This window comes from Scyliorhinus canicula, chromosome 14, assembly GCF_902713615.1.
Source record: "Scyliorhinus canicula chromosome 14, sScyCan1.1, whole genome shotgun sequence".
NCBI classification, from domain to species: Eukaryota; Metazoa; Chordata; class Chondrichthyes; order Carcharhiniformes; family Scyliorhinidae; genus Scyliorhinus; species Scyliorhinus canicula.
The window spans coordinates 120386821-120405352 of NC_052159.1; the positions used below are offsets into that span (position 1 = coordinate 120386821).

An 18532-nucleotide genomic window follows, 5' to 3' on the forward strand; every position below is an offset into this window, starting at 1 on the left:
CAGAGACCCAGGGCCGGGATTCAAACCCGGGTCCTCAGCGCCGTAGGCACCAATGCTAGCCACTGTGCCACCGTGCTGCCCAGAGGTTTCTAAGATGATGAGGGGGATAGATCGAGTGGACATTCAGAGACTATTTCCTCAGGTGGATGTAGCTGTTCCAAGGGGGCATAACCATATGATTCAGGGTGGGAGATGTAGGAGGGATGTCCGAGATAGGTTCTTTACTCAGAGAGTGGTTAGGGTGTGGAATGGACTGCCTGCTGTGATAATGGACACTGTGATGCATACGGGACACTTTAGGAACTTTCAAGCGGTTATTGGATGGGCACATGGAGCACACCAGAATGACAGGGAGTGAGATAGCTTGATCTTGGTTTCGGACAATGCTCGGTACAACATCGAGGTCCGAAGGGCCTGTTCTGTGCTGTAATGTTCTATGTTCTGTACAACAGAACACACGCACATCACACACACAACACTCACACACCATGTACACCACACTCACACACCATATACACAACACACACACAAACACACCACACTACACTAGTCCTGGTGTTGCTCCTGACATGCTCCGTAATCTGAAGCTTGGTCCCCACCTCGGTTAAAATGGCTGAGTGAAATACTGAGCCATGAGGTTATAGATCAAAGTTCAATTCTAACGTTACTTATGGTGCTTCATGGATACCTACCGTTTTGTAGACAGATGCATACGGAACAAGTAGAATTTTCACTTCTGTTGGTGCTTTTACCAACTCTTGTACGACCAGCCGAGCAGCTAGATCCTTCAGGACATTTTGGTCAGCTAGGTCAGTGATGGTGCTGCAATCCATTCTTGAAAATAGGCATTGAAGTTTCCCATACACAGGTGCAGGTGTGGCTTGCATGGCCCTCATGTGCCCCAAAAACCCTGGCGATGTCCACCACAAACATACCATCTGTCAGGACAGAGAATGAGCTGCCATCCTCTTGCTCGAGTGACATAAGAGGGATAGCAGTAGAAGGAATGGCAAAAGGAAGAGAAAGATTTTAGTTCCACGAACAGAATCATTTGTGTGCACAAGTATGTCACTGTTCTAATATTATAGTAATTTGTTAAAGCACAATAAACTTTGTCACAAGCCTCCATTGTTCTGTCATCTCCATTGCTGCAGCAGTGGTATACTATTTGACTTCACAGACATAGGGGCGAGATTCTCCGATTCAGCGGCTCAGTGTTGTCGAAGTCGTAAAACCCAGAGAGTTTTACGACAGAGTGAACGGGCTGCTCAGCACGGGCACGGCGAGAAGTGGTGTGGGAGCGGCCCCAGACCGCCGCTGGATAGGTGCGACACGTCAATAACGCCGGAACGCGTCGTTAAAGGTGCGTGAGCGACGCGGAGTCCCGAGACCCGCAAGATGGCCGTCGTGCCGCCCGAGGTTCAGGGACCACAACCCGGACACGCTGCTGGACGCGGTGGAGGAGAGGAGGGCGATCCTGTGCCCCAGACGTGGACACCACCACCGTGGACAGCACCGTCCGGTGTATGTGCATGGAGGTGGGCAATGCCATCAGTGCCGTGGGGCACACCCCACGTACCGGCGACCAGTGCCGGAAGAAGATTCACAACCTCACGAGGGCAGGCAGGATGAGTACACATGAGGATGGCACCACCCACACATGTGAAAGGCCCCCAGGGGGATGGCGCAACCCTCTACGTGACGCGCATGTGCTGCACCCACCCATGCCAGGCGCTTTGGCCGAATGCCCCGTGCAGCCATGCCATCATATACCCAACATCTGCGCTGCCTGCGTCGGACCGCCAAACACTGATGTTTGTTCCCCCCCCCCCCAGGAGAAGACTGCCCACAACCACAGGGAGCAGGAGAGAACCAGAGGGTGTCCACCCGTACTGCACCCGCTCACCATCCATGAGTCTCAAAGCCTGCGCAGACCAGCTGGCAGAGGTATTCACAGACATCTTTAACCTGTCCCTACTCCACTCCGAGGTCACTACCTGCTTCAAGAAGACCACCATCATACAGGTACCAAAGAAGAACCAGGCAACGTGCCTCAATGACTACCGCCCGGTGGCCCTGACGTCAGTTGTAATGAAGTGCTTCGAGAGGCTGATCATGAAGCGTATCACCTCCATACTCCCGGAACGCCTTGACCCACTTCAATTCACATACCGTCGCAACCGGTCCACATCAGACGCCATTTCCCTGGCCCTACACTCATCCCTAGAGCATCTTGAAAACAAGGTCTCCTACATCAGACTCCTATTTCTTGACTACAGCTCTGCCTTCAACACCGTAATCCCCGCCAAGCTCATATCAAAGTTCCAAAACCTAGGACTTGGCTCTCCACTCTGCAACTGGATCCTCGAGTTTCTGACCTACAGACCACAATCAGTAAGAATGAACACCAACACCTCCTCCACAATAGTCCTCAATACCGGTGCCCCGCAAGGCTGCGTACTTAGCCCCCTACTCTACTCCCTGTACACACACGACTGCATGGCAAAATTTGGTGCCAACTCCATCTACAAGTTCACTGACGATACAACCATAGTGGGCCGGATCTCGAATAACGACGAGTCAGAATACAGGAGGGAGATAGAGAACCTGGTGGAGTGGTGTAACGACAACAATCTCTCCCTCAATGCCAGCAAAACTAAAGAGCTGGTCATTGACTTCAGGAAGCAAAGTACTGTACACACTCCTGTCAGCATCAACGGGGCCGAGGTGGAGATGGTTAACAGTTTCAAATTCTTAGGGGTGCACATCTCCAAAAATCTGTCCTGGTCCATCCACGTCGATACTACCACGAAGAAAGCACAACAGCGCCTACACTTCCTCAGGAAACTAAGGAAATTCGGCATGTCTACATAACTCTTACCAACTTTTACAGATGCACCATAGCAAGCATCCTATCGGGCTGCATCACAGCCTGGTATTGCCACTGCTCGGCCCAGGCCCACGAGAAACTTCAAAGAGTCGTGAACACAGCCTAATCCATCACATGAATCTGCCTCCCATCCATTGACTCCATCTACACCTTCCGCTGCCTGGGAAAAGCGGGCAGCATAATCAAGGATCCCTCCCACTCGGCTTACTCACTCTTCTGTTATGGGAGCGACGTTTTCAGAACCCCAAAATATATCATGGAGTTCAACCAACCTCCCCCTTTAATGTATTGTTGCATTTGAAGCACAGGGCTTGGTCTCCAGATGTGGTATTACAATTATGGACACGTGGGTTTTTAAACACAAAACAATGTATATTCCATGAATTCATCTTAAGCTTTTCAAATAAACATTGGATCACTTACTTCAAAGAAAACCCTGAAAATAATACAACACTAAATAATCCCTCAAAATGTCCCTTCAAACCTCCAAAAGACTTCACCTTTAACAACAGACATGAGGTTACATTCAATATACTTATAGTCTTTGGATTTTCAGACATCAACAGACTAGTTCTGTGTTTTCTTCTTGCAGCTTTTGCAAAACACACAAACAAAACCCAGCTTTCTCCTCAAACCGGCTTTCTCCTTTCAAACAGCTCACAGCAAACCAGCCAGGCACTTTTCATCTGCTCTCTCTCAAACTGAAACTGAAAGCAGAAGTGAGTTCAACTCAGCTACCCCCACCCTCTGACATCACTTCAGTAATATGAGCTGCTCCATTTCTTAAAGGTACATTGCTTAAACTTCCATTTCTTAAAGGTACTCTCACATGACACTTCCAACTTCTTCCATCAGGCAGGCGAGACAAAAGTCTGAGAACATGCACGAACAGACTCAAAAACAGCTTCTTCCCCACTGTTTCCTAAATGACCCTCTTATGGACTGACCTCATTAATCCTACACATCTGTGTGCATCATCCGATGCTGGTGTATACCTTGTGTTACCCTATTATGTATTTTCTTTAATTCCCTTTTTCCATGTACTAAATGATCTGTTTGAGATGCTCGCAAAAAAATACTTTTCACAGTACCTCGGTACACAGGACAATAAACCAATCCAATCCAATCCAGTCATTAGTCATCTCCAGGATGCACTTGCAGGTGATTCTGACATCCTGCTGAAATCAACAACACAGGAACAGGAGGAAAATACATTTAAGGCGATGGGACCTTGATGGCCACTGCTAACGTCTGTCCACTTAGAGGAAGGCCTTGTTCCAGGAAGCTGGAAATCAGTGATAACCTGCCAGAAAGCCAGTGTTTCCTGAGGCACTGTTGTTTCGTCATTTCCAGAAATATCTGCTTGTGTTGGGTATATCATGTCCTTCAAGTTGAGCTGAGTTCACCATATGGAGTAGCTGATGTATTAGGTGAAGGCCAGCCACTGCAGGTGTTGGTCCTGTGTTCATGGTGTATTGTTGTTGCTGGTGTTGCTCCTTCAGCAGAAATCCTTATTTAGCTATTTGAGCTCAGGCTGCTGAGAAAGTTGTCAGCAGGAGAGTGCAGGTCAAAGTCAACAGATTTGAAAATCGCAGAAATGACCTCCAAAGTGTTGGAAATCAGCTCTAAAGCAGCAAAAGTCTTGGGTAAAGGTATTTTGCTTCCGTAAGAAGACAGCTGTCCTAATTCAGTTTATTCAGTCTGCTGGTTTCACATTCTGGTCAATCAGTGCCTTGTTATCACCTTCCGAGCCTGGGGAGTTTCAGACTGCTCAGAGGACCTGTGCACTGGCAGGATCAAATGTTCATTCAGTTTGCACTTTGTGTATTGAATTGCCACCCTGCAAAATCCACGGGATTGGTTCCTGTGTACGTCCTGAAATTCATCGGTTAAATGTGAAAATGAGCGAGGTCATGTTGAGTTTCTGACATACTGATACTTTTTGGTGTCTGACAACCACCCACCCTTGCTGGTTAAGAATCACCCCAAAACTAAGATTGTCGACTTGACAGACAGCAGAAAGAAACAAAAATGGTGATGCAGCTAATGATTTGATCAATAGTTTGTATAATTTTTGGCAAATTTGAAGTCAGAAGCCAAATGAAATTTAATACTGATAAAGGCCTTTTTTAAGCGGGTTAATGCTGTGATCTCTGGGTTTGTGTGGGCGGGTAACACACCGTGAGTGAGGACAGTGCTGTTGGAGCGGAGATGGGGGGAGGTGGGGGGTTGGCCCTGCTGAACTTTAGGAATTACTGCTGGGCAGCAAATATCGGCATGATCAGGAAGTGGGTAGTGGGGGAGGGGTTGCTGTGGGAGCGGGTGGAGGCGGTGTCTTGGAGGGGCACAGGCTTAGGGGCACTGGTAACGGTACTTCTGCTGTTCTCGCCGGCCCGGTACTCCACAAGCCCGCTGGTGATGGCGGCTCTGAGAGTTTGGGGGCAGTGGCGGAAGCATATGGGAGTGGTGGGAGCATCGGTCCGGGCTCCAATTTGTGGCAATCACCGGTTTCTCCCGTGGAGGTTGGATGGGGGATTTCGGAGGTGGCTCAGAGCAGGGATTGAGAGGCTGGTGGATCTGTTTATCGATGGGAGCTTTCCTTGTTTGGAGGAGTTTGAATTTTCGGGTGGAAATTGGTTTTGCTATCTGCAGGTGAGACACTTTGTACGAAGGCAGGTTTCGACTATTCCGCTTCTACCGCCTCAGGGGATACAGGATAGGGTAGTTTCTAAAACTAGGGGTGGGGGAGGGGAAGGTCTCGGAAATTTATAAAGAACTCATGGAGTGGGAGGGAACTGAGATAGGGGAGGTAAAGTGCAAGTGGGAAGATGTGCTAACTCAGCTTGATACGATTCAAGGCAGTTCACCGGGCACACATGACGGTGGCCCGGATGAGCAGGTTTTTTGGGGTGGAGGACAGGTGTGTGAGGTGTGTGGGAGGGCCCGCAAATGATGTCCACATGTTTTGGGCATATCCAAAGCTTTGGGGATTCTGGCAGGGATTTGTCGATGTCATGTCTACGGTGCTAAAAACGAGGGTGGCACCGAGTCCAGAGGTGGCGATTTTTGAAGTGTCGGAAGACCCGGAAGTCCAGGGGGCGAGAGAGGCTGACGTTTTGGCCTTTGCCTCCTTGGTAGCCCGGAGACGGATCTTATTATCGTGCAGGGACTCGGAACCCCCAAAATCAGGGGTATATGGGTTAGCGACATGGCTGAGTTTACATAGATATATGGAAGATAGGAGCAGGAGGAGGCCTTTTGACCCTTCGAGCCTGCTCCGCCATTCATCACGATCGTGACTGATCATCCAACTCAATAGCCTAAACCTGCTTTCTCACCATAGCCTTTTATCCCATTCTCCCCAAGTACTATATCTCGCCGCCTCTTGAATATATATACAAAGTTTTAGCATCAACTACTTCAAGTGGTAATGAATTCCACAGGCTCACCACTCTTTGTGTGAAGATATCTCTCCTTATCTCTGTCCGAAATGGTTTACATTGAATTCTCAGACTGTGACCCCTGGTTCTGGACACACCCATCATTGGCAACATCTTTCCTGCATCTACCCTGCCTAGTCCTGTTAGAATTGTATAAGTCTCTATGAGATCCCCCCTCATTCTTATGAACTCCAGCGAGAACAATCCCAACCTAATCAGTCTCTCCTCCTATGACAGTCCCGCCATCCCTGGAATGGGTCTGGTAAACCTTCGCTGGACTCCCTCAAGAGCAAGAACATCCTTCCTTAGAGGAGACCAAAACTGCACACAATACACCCAAGTGTAGCCTCACCAAGGCCCTGTACAATTACAGCAACACATCCCTGCTTCTTTACTCGAAACCTCTTGCAATGAAGGCCAACATTCCTTTAGCCTTCTTTACCTCCTGCTACGCCTGCATGCTTTCCTTCAGCAAATAGATACATAGAATTTACAGTGCAGAAGGAGGCCATTCAACCCATCGAGTCTGCACCGGCTCCTGGAAAGAGTACCCTACCCAAGGTCAACACCTCCACCCTATCCCCATAACCCAGTAACCCCACCCAACACTAAGGGAAATTTTGGACACTAAGGGCAATTAATCATGGCCAATCCACCTAACCTGCACATCTTTGGACTGTGGGAGGAAACCGGAGCACCCGGAGGAAACCCACGCACACACGGGAAGGATGTGCAGACTCCGCACAGACAGTGACCCAAGCCGGAATCGAACCTGGGACCCTGGAGCTGTGAAGCGATTGTGCTATCCACAATACTACCGTGCTGCCACGGTACCACGCTGCCACATGCTGCCAAATGGTGCACAAGGACACCCAGCTCCCGCTGCACATTCCCCTCTCCCAATTTACAACCATTCAGGTAGTAATCTGCCTTCCTGTTTTTGCTTCCACAATAAATAACCTCACACTTATCCAAATTATACTGCATCTGCCATTGGTTTGGCCACTCGCCCAACCTGTCCAGATCTTGCTGTAGGATCCCTGCATCCTCGTCACAATTCACCCTCCCACCTAATCTGGTATCATCTGCAAACTTTGAGATGTTACATTTTGTTCCCTCATCCAAATCATTAATATATATTGTGAATAGCTGGGGTCCCAGCACCGATCCCTGTGGTAACCCACTGGTTACTGCTTGACAACTTGAAAAGGACCCATTAATCCCTACTCTTTGTTTCCTCTCTGCCAACCAGTTTTTTTATCCACCTCAATACATTTCCCCCAATCCCATACGATTTAATTTAATAACCTTATGCGCAACTTTGTCAAACGCCTTCTGAAAGTCCAAATATACCACATCAACTGGCTACCCTTTGTCGACTATACTGGTTATCTCTTCAAAGAATTCCAACAGATTTGTCAAGCATGATTTTTCTTTCATAAATCCATGCTGACTCTGACTGATCCTGCCACTGCGCTCTAAATGTTAGGCTTGCTGGTCTATAATTCTCTGCTTTCTCTCTACCTCCCTTTTTGAATATCGGAGTGACGTGAGTTACCCTCCAATCTGCAGCGACAGTTCCAGAGTCTATAGAATCCCGGAAGATGACAACCAATGCGTCCACTATTTCCAGAGCCACCTCCTTTAGCACTCTGGGATGCAGATTCTCAGGCCCTGGGGATTTATCCGCCTTCAATCCCATCAGTTTTCCCAGCACCCTTTCTCTACTAATGTTGATCTCCCTCAGTTCTTCCCTCTCACTAAACCTTTCATTCTCCAATAATTCTGGGATCTGATTTGTGTCCTCATTTGTGAATACACAACCCAAGTATGTATTCAATTGCATAGCCATTTCTTTGTCCCTTATTATGCATTCCCCTGTTTCTGTCTGTAGAGGGCCTACATTTCTCTTTACCAATCTCTTTCTCCTCACATATCTTTCTCTTCACATATGTCTTTATGTTCCATAGAACATAGAACAGTACAGCACAGAACAGGCCCTTCGGCCCTCGATGTTGTGCCGAACAATGATCACCCTACTTAAACCCACGTAACCCGTATACCCATAACCCAACAATCCCCCCATTAACCTTACACTACGGGCAATTTAGCATGGCCAATCCACCTAACCCGCACATCTTTGGACTGTGGGAGGAAACCGGAGCACCCGGAGGAAACCCACGCACACACGGGGAGGACGTGCAGACTCCACACAGACAGTGACCCAGCCGGGAATCGAACCTGGGACCCTGGAGCTGTGAAGCATTGATGCTAACCACCATGCTACCGTGAGGCCCCTGCAAGCTTCTTTTCGTACTGTACTATCCCCTTCTTAAGAACATAAGAACTAGGAGCAGGAGTAGGCCATCTGGCCCCTCGAGCCTGCTCCGCCATTCAATTAGATCATGGCTGATCTTTTGTGGACTCAGCTCCACTTTCCGGCCCGAACACCATAACCCTTAATCCCTTTATTCTTCAAAAAACTATCTATCTTTACCTTAAAAACATTTAATGAAGGAGCCTTAACTGCTTCACTGGGCAATGAATTCCATAGATTCACAACCCTTTGGGTGAAGAAGTTCCTCCTGAACTCAGTCCTAAATCTACTTCCCCTTATTTTGAGGCTATGTCCCCTAGTTCTGGTTTCACCCGCCAGTGGAAACAACCTGCCCGCATCTATCCTATCTATTCCCTTCATAATTTTAAATGTTTCTATAAGATCCCCCCTCATCCTTCTAAATTCCAACGAGTACAGTCCCAGTCTACTCAACCTCTCCTCATAATCCAACCCCTTCAGCTCTGGGGTTAACCCAGTGAATCTCCTCTGCACACCCTCCAGTGCCAGTATGTCCTTTCTCAAGTAAGGAGACCAAAACTGAACACAATACTCCAGGTGTGGCCTCACTAACACCTTATACAATTGCAACATAACCTCCCTAGTCTTAAACTCCATCCCTCTAGCAATGAAGGACAAAATTCCATTTGCCTTCTTAATCACCTGTTGCACTTGTAAACCAACTTTCTGTGACTCATGCACTAGCACACCCAAGTCTCTCTGAACAGCGGCATGCTTTAATATTTTATCGTTTAAATAATAATCCCGTTTGCTGTTATTCCTACCAAAATGGATAACCTCACATTTGTGAACATTGTATTCCATCTGCCAGACCCTAGCCCATTCACTTAACCTATCCAAATCCCTCTGCAGACTTCCAATATTCTCTGCACTTTTCGCTTTACCACTCATCTTTAGTGTCATCTGCAAACGTGGACACATTGCCCTTGGTCCCCAACTCCAAATCATCTATGTAAATTGTGAACAATTGTGGGCCCAACACGGATCCCTGAGGGACACCACTAGCTACTGATTGCCAACCAGGGAAACACCCATTAATCCCCACTCTTTGCTTTCTATTAATTAACCAATCCTCTATCCATGCTACTACTTTACCCTTAATGCCATGCATCTTTATCTTATGCAGCAACCTTTTGTGTGGCACCTTGTCAAAGGCTTTCTGGAAATCCAGATATACCACATCCATTGGCTCCCCGTTATCTACTGCACTGGTAATGTTCTCAAAAAATTCCACGATATTAGTTAGGCACGACCTGCCCTTTATGAACCCATGCTGCGTCTGCCCAATGGGACAATTTCTATCCAGATGCCTCGCTATTTCTTCCTTGATGATAGATTCCAGCATCTTCCCTATTACCGAAGTTAAGCTCACTGGCCTATAATTTCCTGCTCTTTGCCTACCTCCTTTTTTAAACAGTGGTGTCACGATTGCTAATTTCCAATCCACCGGGACCACCCCAGAGTCTAGTGAATTTTAGTAAATAATCATTAGTGCATCTGCAATTTCCCTCGCCATCTCTTTTAGCACTCTGGGATGCATTCCATCAGGGCCAGGGGACTTGTCTACCTTTAGCCCCATTAGCTTGCCCATCACTACCTCCTTAGTGATAACAATCCTCTCAAGGTCCTCACCTGTCATAGCCTCATTTCTATCAGTCGCTGGCACGTTATTTGTGTCTTCCACTGTGAAGACCAACCCAAAAAACCTGTTCAGTTCCTCAGCCATTTCCTCATCTCCCATTATTAAAACTTCCTTCTCATCCTCTAAAGGACCAATATTTACCTTAGCCACTCTTTTCTGTTTTATATATTTGTAAAAACTTTTACTGTCTGTTTTTATGTTCTGAGCAAGTTTACTCTCATACTCTATCTTACTCTTCTTTATAGCTTCTGTTGCCCCCTAAAGATTTCCCAGTCCTCCAGTCTCCCAGCAATCTTTGCCACTTTATATGCTTTTTCCTTCAATTTGATACTCTCCCTTATTTCCTTAGATATCCACGGTCGATTTTCCCTCTTTCTACTGTCCTTCCTTTTTGTTGGTATAAACCTTTGCTGAGCACTGTGAAAAATCGCTTGGAAGGTTCTCCACTGTTCCTCAACTATTCCACCATAAAGTCTTTGCTCCCAGGCTACCTTAGCTAGTTCTTCTCTCATCCCATTGTAATCTTTGTTTAAACACAAAACACTAGTATTTGATTTTACTTTCTCACCCTCCATCTGTATTTTAAATTCCACCATTTTGTGATCGCTCCTTCCGAGAGGACCCCTAACTATGAGATCATGAATCAATCCTGTCTCATTACACAGGACAAGATCTAGGACCACTTGTTCCCTCGAAGGTTCCATTATATACTGTTCTAGGAAACTATAGCGGATACATTCTATAAACTCCTCCTCAAGGTTCCCTTGACCCACCTGGTTGAACCAATCGACATGTCGATTAAAATCCCCCATGATAACTGCTGTACCATTTCTACATGCATCAGTTATTTCTTTGTTTATTGCCTGCCCCACCATAACGTTACTATTTGGTGGCCGATAGACGACTCCTATCAGTGACTTTTTCGCCTTACTATTCCTGATTTCCACCCAAATGGATTCAACCTTATCCTCCATAGCACCAATGTCATCCCTTACTATTGCCTGGAAGTCATCCTTAAATAACAGAGAAACACCACCTCCCTTACCATCCACTCTGTCCTTCCGAATAGTTTGATACTCTCGGATATTTAACTCCCAGTCGTGACCATGTTTCAGCAATGGCCACTAAATCATAGTCCTTCACGATGATTTGCGCCATCAACTCATTTACTTTATTCCGAATACTACGAGCATTCAGGTAAAGTACACTTATGTTGGTTTTTTTACCTCTGTTTTGAATCTTAACATCTCCAGTTTTATTCCTTTTAGTATTACTGGCCTATTCACTGAGCTCCCCTCAGTCACTGTGCCTTGTACTGTCGCCCTTTTAGATTTTTGACTATGTCTTCTCTGCCTTGCACTTTTCCCCTTACTTCCTTTTGCTTCTGTCCCTGTTTTACTACCTTCCAATTTCCTGCATCGGTTCCCATCCCCCTGCCACATTGGGTTAAACCCTCCCCAACAGCTCTAGCAAACACCCCCCAGGACATCGGTTCCAGTCCTGCCCAGGTGCAGACCGTCCGGTTTGTACTGGTCCCACCTCCCCCAGAACAGGTCCCAATGCCCTAGGAATTTGAATCCCTCCCTCTTGCACCATCTCTCGAGCCACGCATTCATCCTATCTATCCTGACATTCCTACTCTCACTAGCTCGTGGCACTAGTAGCAATCCTGAGATTACTACCTTCTGAGGTCCTACTTTTTAGTATAACTCCTACCTCCCTGAATACCGCTTGTAGGACCTTATCCCGTTTTTTACCTATATCGTTGGTGCCTATGTGCACCACAACAGCTGGCTGTTCAGCCCCCCCCCCCCCCCAGAATGTCCTGCAGCCGCTCCGAGACATCCTTGACCCTTGCACCAGGGAGGCAACATACCATCCTGGAGTCTCGATTGCGTCCACAGAACCACTTGTCTATTCCCCTTACGATCGAGTCCCCTATCACTATAGCCCTGCCATTTTTCTTCCTGCCCTGCTGCGCAGCAGACCCAGCCACGGTGCCATGAACTTTGCTGCTGCTGCCTTCCCCTGGGGAGCCATCTCCCCCAACAGTATCCAAAGCGGTATATTTGTTTTGCAGGGAGATGACCGCAGGGGATACCTGCACTGCTTTCCTACTCTTGCTCTATCTTTTGGTCACCCATTTGCTATCTCCCTCAGTAACGTTCACCTGCGGTGTGACCAACTCGCTAAACGTGCTATCCACGACCTCCTCAGCATCGCGGATTCTCCAAAGTGAGTCCATCCGCAGCTCCAAAGCCTTCAAGCGGTCTAACAGGAGCTGCAACTGAACACACAGATAGATAGAACAGTGCAGCACAGAACAGGCCCTTCAGCCCTCGATGTTGTGCCGAGCAATGATCACCCTACTCAAGTCAACGTATCCACCCTATACCAGTAACTAACACCCCCCCCCCCCATTAACCTCATTTTTTAGGACACTAAGGGCAATTTAGCATAGCCAATCCACCTAACCCGCACATCTTTGGACTGTGGGAGGAAACCAGAGCACCTGGAGGAAACCCACGCACACACGGGGAGGGCGTGCAGACTCCGCACAGACAGTGACCCAGCCGGGAATCGAACCTGGGACCCTGGAGCTGTGAAGCATTTATGCTAACCACCATACTACCGTGCTACTTCTTGCACGTGAAAGAGCCAGGGACAGTGGACGTGTCCCTGAGCTCCCACATCGTACACGAGGAGCAGGACACGGGTCTGGGGTCTCCTGCCATGTCTTAAATCTTAGGTAAACTTATACAACTACAATTTCAAAATAAAAATAAATAAATTAGACAATGAAAAGAAAAACTACTTACCAGGGTTAAAAAGCACCTCCGAAAAAGCACCTTCTCTCACTCTGTACCGAATTACCTCACTGCACCAAATTACCAAGTTGCAATTCCCACTCTGGATGAGCGTCACTCCGGCTGTGTCTCCTTGACTTGCACAAACTTAATCAATCCCTTTGTCCTTCTTTGCTGAATTCTAAACTGCTCCCAATCCTCAGACCTATTATTTTTCTTGGCCAATCCTTTGCAAGCCATGGATTGGCCCTGTTACCCCCTTTGCTTTTGTGCCAGACAGGAATGAACAGTGGCTGTTTTTCCTCCATGACTTCATTGACTTTAGTAAGGCGTTTGATAAAGTTTCCCATGGCAGGTTGATGGAAAAAGTGGCGTCGTATGGGGTTCAGGGTGTGCTAGCTAGATGGATAAAGAACTGACTGGGCAACAGGAGACAGAGAGTAGTGGTGGAAGGGGGTGTCTCAAAATGGAGAAAGGTGACTAGTGGTGTTCCACAGAGATCCGTGCTCGGACCACTGTTGTTTGTGATATACATAAATGATCTGGACAAAGGTACAGGTGGTCTGATGAGCAAGTTTGCAGATGATACTATCGCGGATTCTAAATGGGGATGCTAGATGGGGACTCTTCTTCTGAGGTAGTATGGGCTGAGGTTAGAAACAGGAAAGGAGAGGTCTTTTCTATAGGCCACCTAATAGTTCTAGGGATGTAGAGGAAAGGATGGCGAAGATGATTCTGGAAAAGAGCGAAAGTAACAGGGTAGTTGTTATGGGAGACTTTAACTTTCCAAATATTGACTGGAAAAGATATAGTTCGAGTACATTAGATGGGTCGTTCTTTGTACAATGTGTGCAGGAGGGTTTCCTGACACAAAATGTTGACTGGCCAACAAGAGGCGAGGCCACATTGGATTTGGTTTTGGGTAATGAACCAGGCCAGGTGTTAGATCTGGAGGTAGGTGAGCACTTTGGAAACTGTGACCACAATTCAGTGACCTTTACGTTAGTGATGGAAAGGGATAAGTATACCCCGCAGGGCAAGAGCTATAGCTGGGGGAAGGGCAATTATGATGCCATTAGACATGACTTAGGATGTGTTGGTTGGAGAAGTAGGCTGCAAGGGTTGGGCACACTGGATATGTGGAGCTTGTTCAAGGAACAGCTATTGCATGTTCTTGATAAGTATGTACCAGTCAGGCAGGGAGGAAGGGGTCGAGCGAGGGAACCGTGGTTTACCAAAGAAGTGGAATCTCTTGTTATGAGGAAGAAGGCGGCCTCTGTGAAGATGAGGCATGAAGTTTCAGTTGGGGCGCTTGATAGTTACAAGGAAGTGAGGAAGGATCTAAAGAGAGAGCTGAGACGAGCAAGGAGGGGACATGAGAAGTCTTTGGCAGGTAGGATCAAGGAAAACCCAAAAGCTTTCTATAGGTATGTCAGGAATAAAAGAATGACTAGGGTAAGAGTAGGGCCAGTCAAGGACAGTGGTGGGAAGTTGTGTGTGGAGGCTGAGGAGATAAGCGAGATACTAAATGAATACTTTTCGTCAGTATTCACTCAAGAAAAAGATAATATTGTGGAGGAGAATGCTGAGACCCAGGCTATTAGAATAGATGGCATTGAGGTGCGTAGGGAAGAAGTGTTGGCAATTCTGGACAAGGTGAAAATAGATAAGTCCCCGGGGCCGGATGGGATTTATCCTAGGATTCTCTGGGAAGCCAGGGAAGAGATTGCTGAGCCTTTGGCTTTGATTTTTAGGTCATCATTGGCTACAGGAATAGTGCCAGAGGACTGGAGGATAGCAAATGTGGTCCCTTTGTTCAAGAAGGGGAGTAGAGATAACCCCGGTAACTATAGGCCGGTGAGCCTAACGTCTGTGGTGGGTAAGGTCTTGGAGAGGATTATAAAAGATACGATTTATAATCATCTAGATAGGAATAATATGATTAGGGATAGTCAGCATGGTTTTGTGAAGGGTAGGTCATGCCTCACAAACCTTATCGAGTTCTTTGAGAAGGTGACTGAACAGGTAGACGAGGGTAGAGCAGTTGATGTGGTGTATATGGATTTCAGTAAAGCGTTTGATAAGGTTCCCTACGGTCGGCTATTGCAGAAAATACGGAGGCTGGGGATTGAGGGTGATTTAGAGATGTGGATCAGAAATTGGCTAGTTGAAAGAAGACAGAGAGTGGTAGTTGATGGGAAATGTTCAGAATGGAGTTCAGTTACGAGTGGCGTACCACAAGGATCTGTTCTGGGGCCGTTGCTGTTTGTCATTTTTATAAATGACCTAGAGGAGGGTGCAGAAGGATGGGTGAGTAAATTTGCAGACGACACTAAAGTCGGTGGAGTTGTAGACTGTGCGGAAGGATGTTGCAGGTTACAGAGGGACATAGATAAGCTGCAGAGCTGGACTGAGAGGTGGAAAATGGAGTTTAATGTGGAGAAGTGTGAGGTGATTCACTTTGGAAAGAATAACAGGAATGCGGAATATTTGGCTAATGGTAAAATTCTTGGTAGTGTGGATGAGCAGAGGGATCTCGGTGTCCATGTACATAGATCCCTGAAAGTTGCCACCCAGGTTGATAGGGTTGTGAAGAAGGCCTATGGTGTGTTGGCCTTTATTGGTAGAGGGATTGAGTTCCGGAGCCATGAGGTCATGTTGCAGTTGTACAAAACTCTAGTACGGCCGCATTTGGAGTATTGCGTACAGTTCTGGTCGCCTCATTATAGGAAGGACGTGGAAGCTTTGGAACGGGTGCAGAGGAGATTTACCAGGATGTTGCCTGGTATGGAGGGAAAATCTTATGAGGAAAGGCTGATGGACTTGAGGTTGTTTTCGTTAGAGAGAAGAAGGTTAAGAGGTGACTTAATAGAGGCATACAAAATGATCAGAGGGTTAGATAGGGTGGACAGCGAGAGCCTTCTCCCGCGGATGGAGGTGGCTAGCACGAGGGGACATAGCCTTAAATTGAGGGGTAATAGATATAGGACAGAGGTCAGAGGTGGGTTTTTTACGCAAAGAGTGGTGAGGCCGTGGAATGCCCTACCTGCAACAGTAGTGAACTCGCCAACATTGAGGGCATTTAAAAATTTATTGGATAAGCATATGGATGATAAGGGTAGGTTAGATGGCCTTTAGTTTTTTTCCATGTCGGTGCAACATCGAGGGCCGATGGGCCTGTACTGCGCTGTATCGTTCTATTCTATGTACTAAGATTGGTGGAGTTGCAGATAGCGAGGAGGACTGTCAGAGAATACAGCAAAATATAGATAGATTGGAGAGTTGGGCAGAGAAATGGCAGATGGAGTTCAATCCAGGCAAATGCGAGGTGATGCATTTTGGAAGATCTAATTCAAGAGCGGACTATATGGTCAATGGAAGAGTCCTGGGGAAAATTGATGTATAGAGAGATCTGGGAGTTCAGGTCCATTGTACCCTAAAGGTGGCAACACAGGTCGATAGAGTGTTCAAGAAAGCATACAGCATGCTTGCCTTCATCGGACGGGGTATTGAGTACAAGAGTCATGTTACAGTTGTATCGGACTTTGGTTAGGCCACATTTGGAATATTGCGTGCAGTTCTGGTCACCGCATTACCAGAAGGATGTGGATGCTTTAGAGAGGATGCAGAGGAGGTTCACCAGGATGTTGCCTCGTATGGAGGGTGCTAGCTATGAAGAAAGGTTGAGTAGATTAGGATTGCTTTCGTTGGAAAGACGGAGGTTGAGGGGGGACCTGACTGAGGTCTACAAAATTCTGAGAGGTATGGATAGGGTGGATAGCAACAAGCTTTTCCAAAAGTGGGGATGTCAATTACAAGGGGTCACGATTTCAAGGTGAGAGGGGGAAAGTTTAAGGGAGATGTGCGTGGAAAGTCTTTTACGCAGAGGGTGGTGGGTGCCTGGAACGCTTTGCCAGCGGAGGTGGTAGAGGCGGTGATAGCATAATTTAAGATGCATCTGGACAGATATACGAATGGGCGGGGAACAGATGGAAGTAGATCCATGGAAAATAGGCAACAGGTTTAGATAAAGGATCTGGATTGGTGCAGGCTGGGAGTGCCGAAGGGCCTGTTCCTTTGCTGTAATTTTCTTTGTTCCTTGAATTCTTTGAATGTTCGCCATTTCTATCCACTGTCACCCCTTTAAGTAACTCTCCCCAATCTACCAAGGCCAACTCATGCCTTATATCCTCATAGTTCCCTTTATGAAGATTCAGCACCCTAGTCTCCGAATCAACTACTTCACTCTCCATCTTGATAAGTTCTATCATGTTACGGTTGCTCATCCCCAAGGGGTTTCGTACAGCCAGATTGGCAATGATTCCTTCTCATTACACAGTACCCAGTCTAAGATGGCCTGCAGTCTAGTTGGTTCCTCTATATATTGGTCAAGGAAACCATCCTGTATACACTCCAGGAATTCCTCCTCTACGGCATTGTGGCTAATTTGATTTGCCCAGTCGATGTGAAGATTAAAATCACCCATGATGACCGATATTCCCTTATTACATGCATCACTAATTTCTTGTTTAATGCCATTCCCGACCTCACCAGTGCAGTTTGAGTATCTATATATGACACCCACTCATGTTTTTTGTCCCTTGATATTTCTCAACTCTACCCATACAGATTCCGGATTGTCAGAGCTAATATCCTTTCTCACTACTGTGTTAATTTCCTCTTTAACCAGCAGTGCCACGCCACCACCTTTTCTTTTATGGCTGTCCTTCCTGAATACTGAGAACCCTGGGACATTCAGTTCCCATCCCAGTTCACCCTGCAGCCATGCCTCCAATTATATTTTACCCATTTAGATCTATCTGCGCGATTAGTTCATCCACTTTATTGTAAATGCTCCATGCATTAAGACACAGAACCTTTTAAGTTTGTCTTTTTCACAACGCTTGTCTTGCTCCCAATATTTTTCTCTCCTGCCCTGTTTGAATTTTTCCTTGGTTTCTCCACCTATCACTTTTCTTATTCACTTTTCTACCTTTTGCTTTTGTCCTTGCTCCCTCTTTCTCTGACTCCTTGCGCAGGTTCCCATCCCCCTGGCACATTAGTTTAAACCCTCCCCAACCGCTCTAGCAAATAGCCCCCTCAGACATCAGTTCCAGTCCTGCCTAGCTGTAACCTGTTCATTTTGTACAGGTCCCACCTCCCCCAGAACCGGTCACCCTCCCCTGACACCATCCCTTCAGCCACGTATTCATCCTATATATGCTGTCATTTCTACTCTGACTAGCACGTGGCACCGGTAGTAATCCTGAGATCACTACCTTTGAGGTCCGATTTCTTAACTTCCTTCCTAGCTCCCTGTATTCTGCTTTTAGGACCTCATCCCTTTTTTTAACTATGTCGTTTGTACCGATGTGTACCACGACCATTGGCTGGTCA

General features: G+C 46.9%; 1 protein-coding gene across 5 annotated transcripts in view; it reads left to right on the top strand.

Annotated features, from left to right (window-relative positions):
• Window positions 1–18532, top strand: part of uggt2 (UDP-glucose glycoprotein glucosyltransferase 2) — a 625263-nt gene that overhangs the window by 331414 nt on the left and 275317 nt on the right. The window lies entirely within an intron of this gene.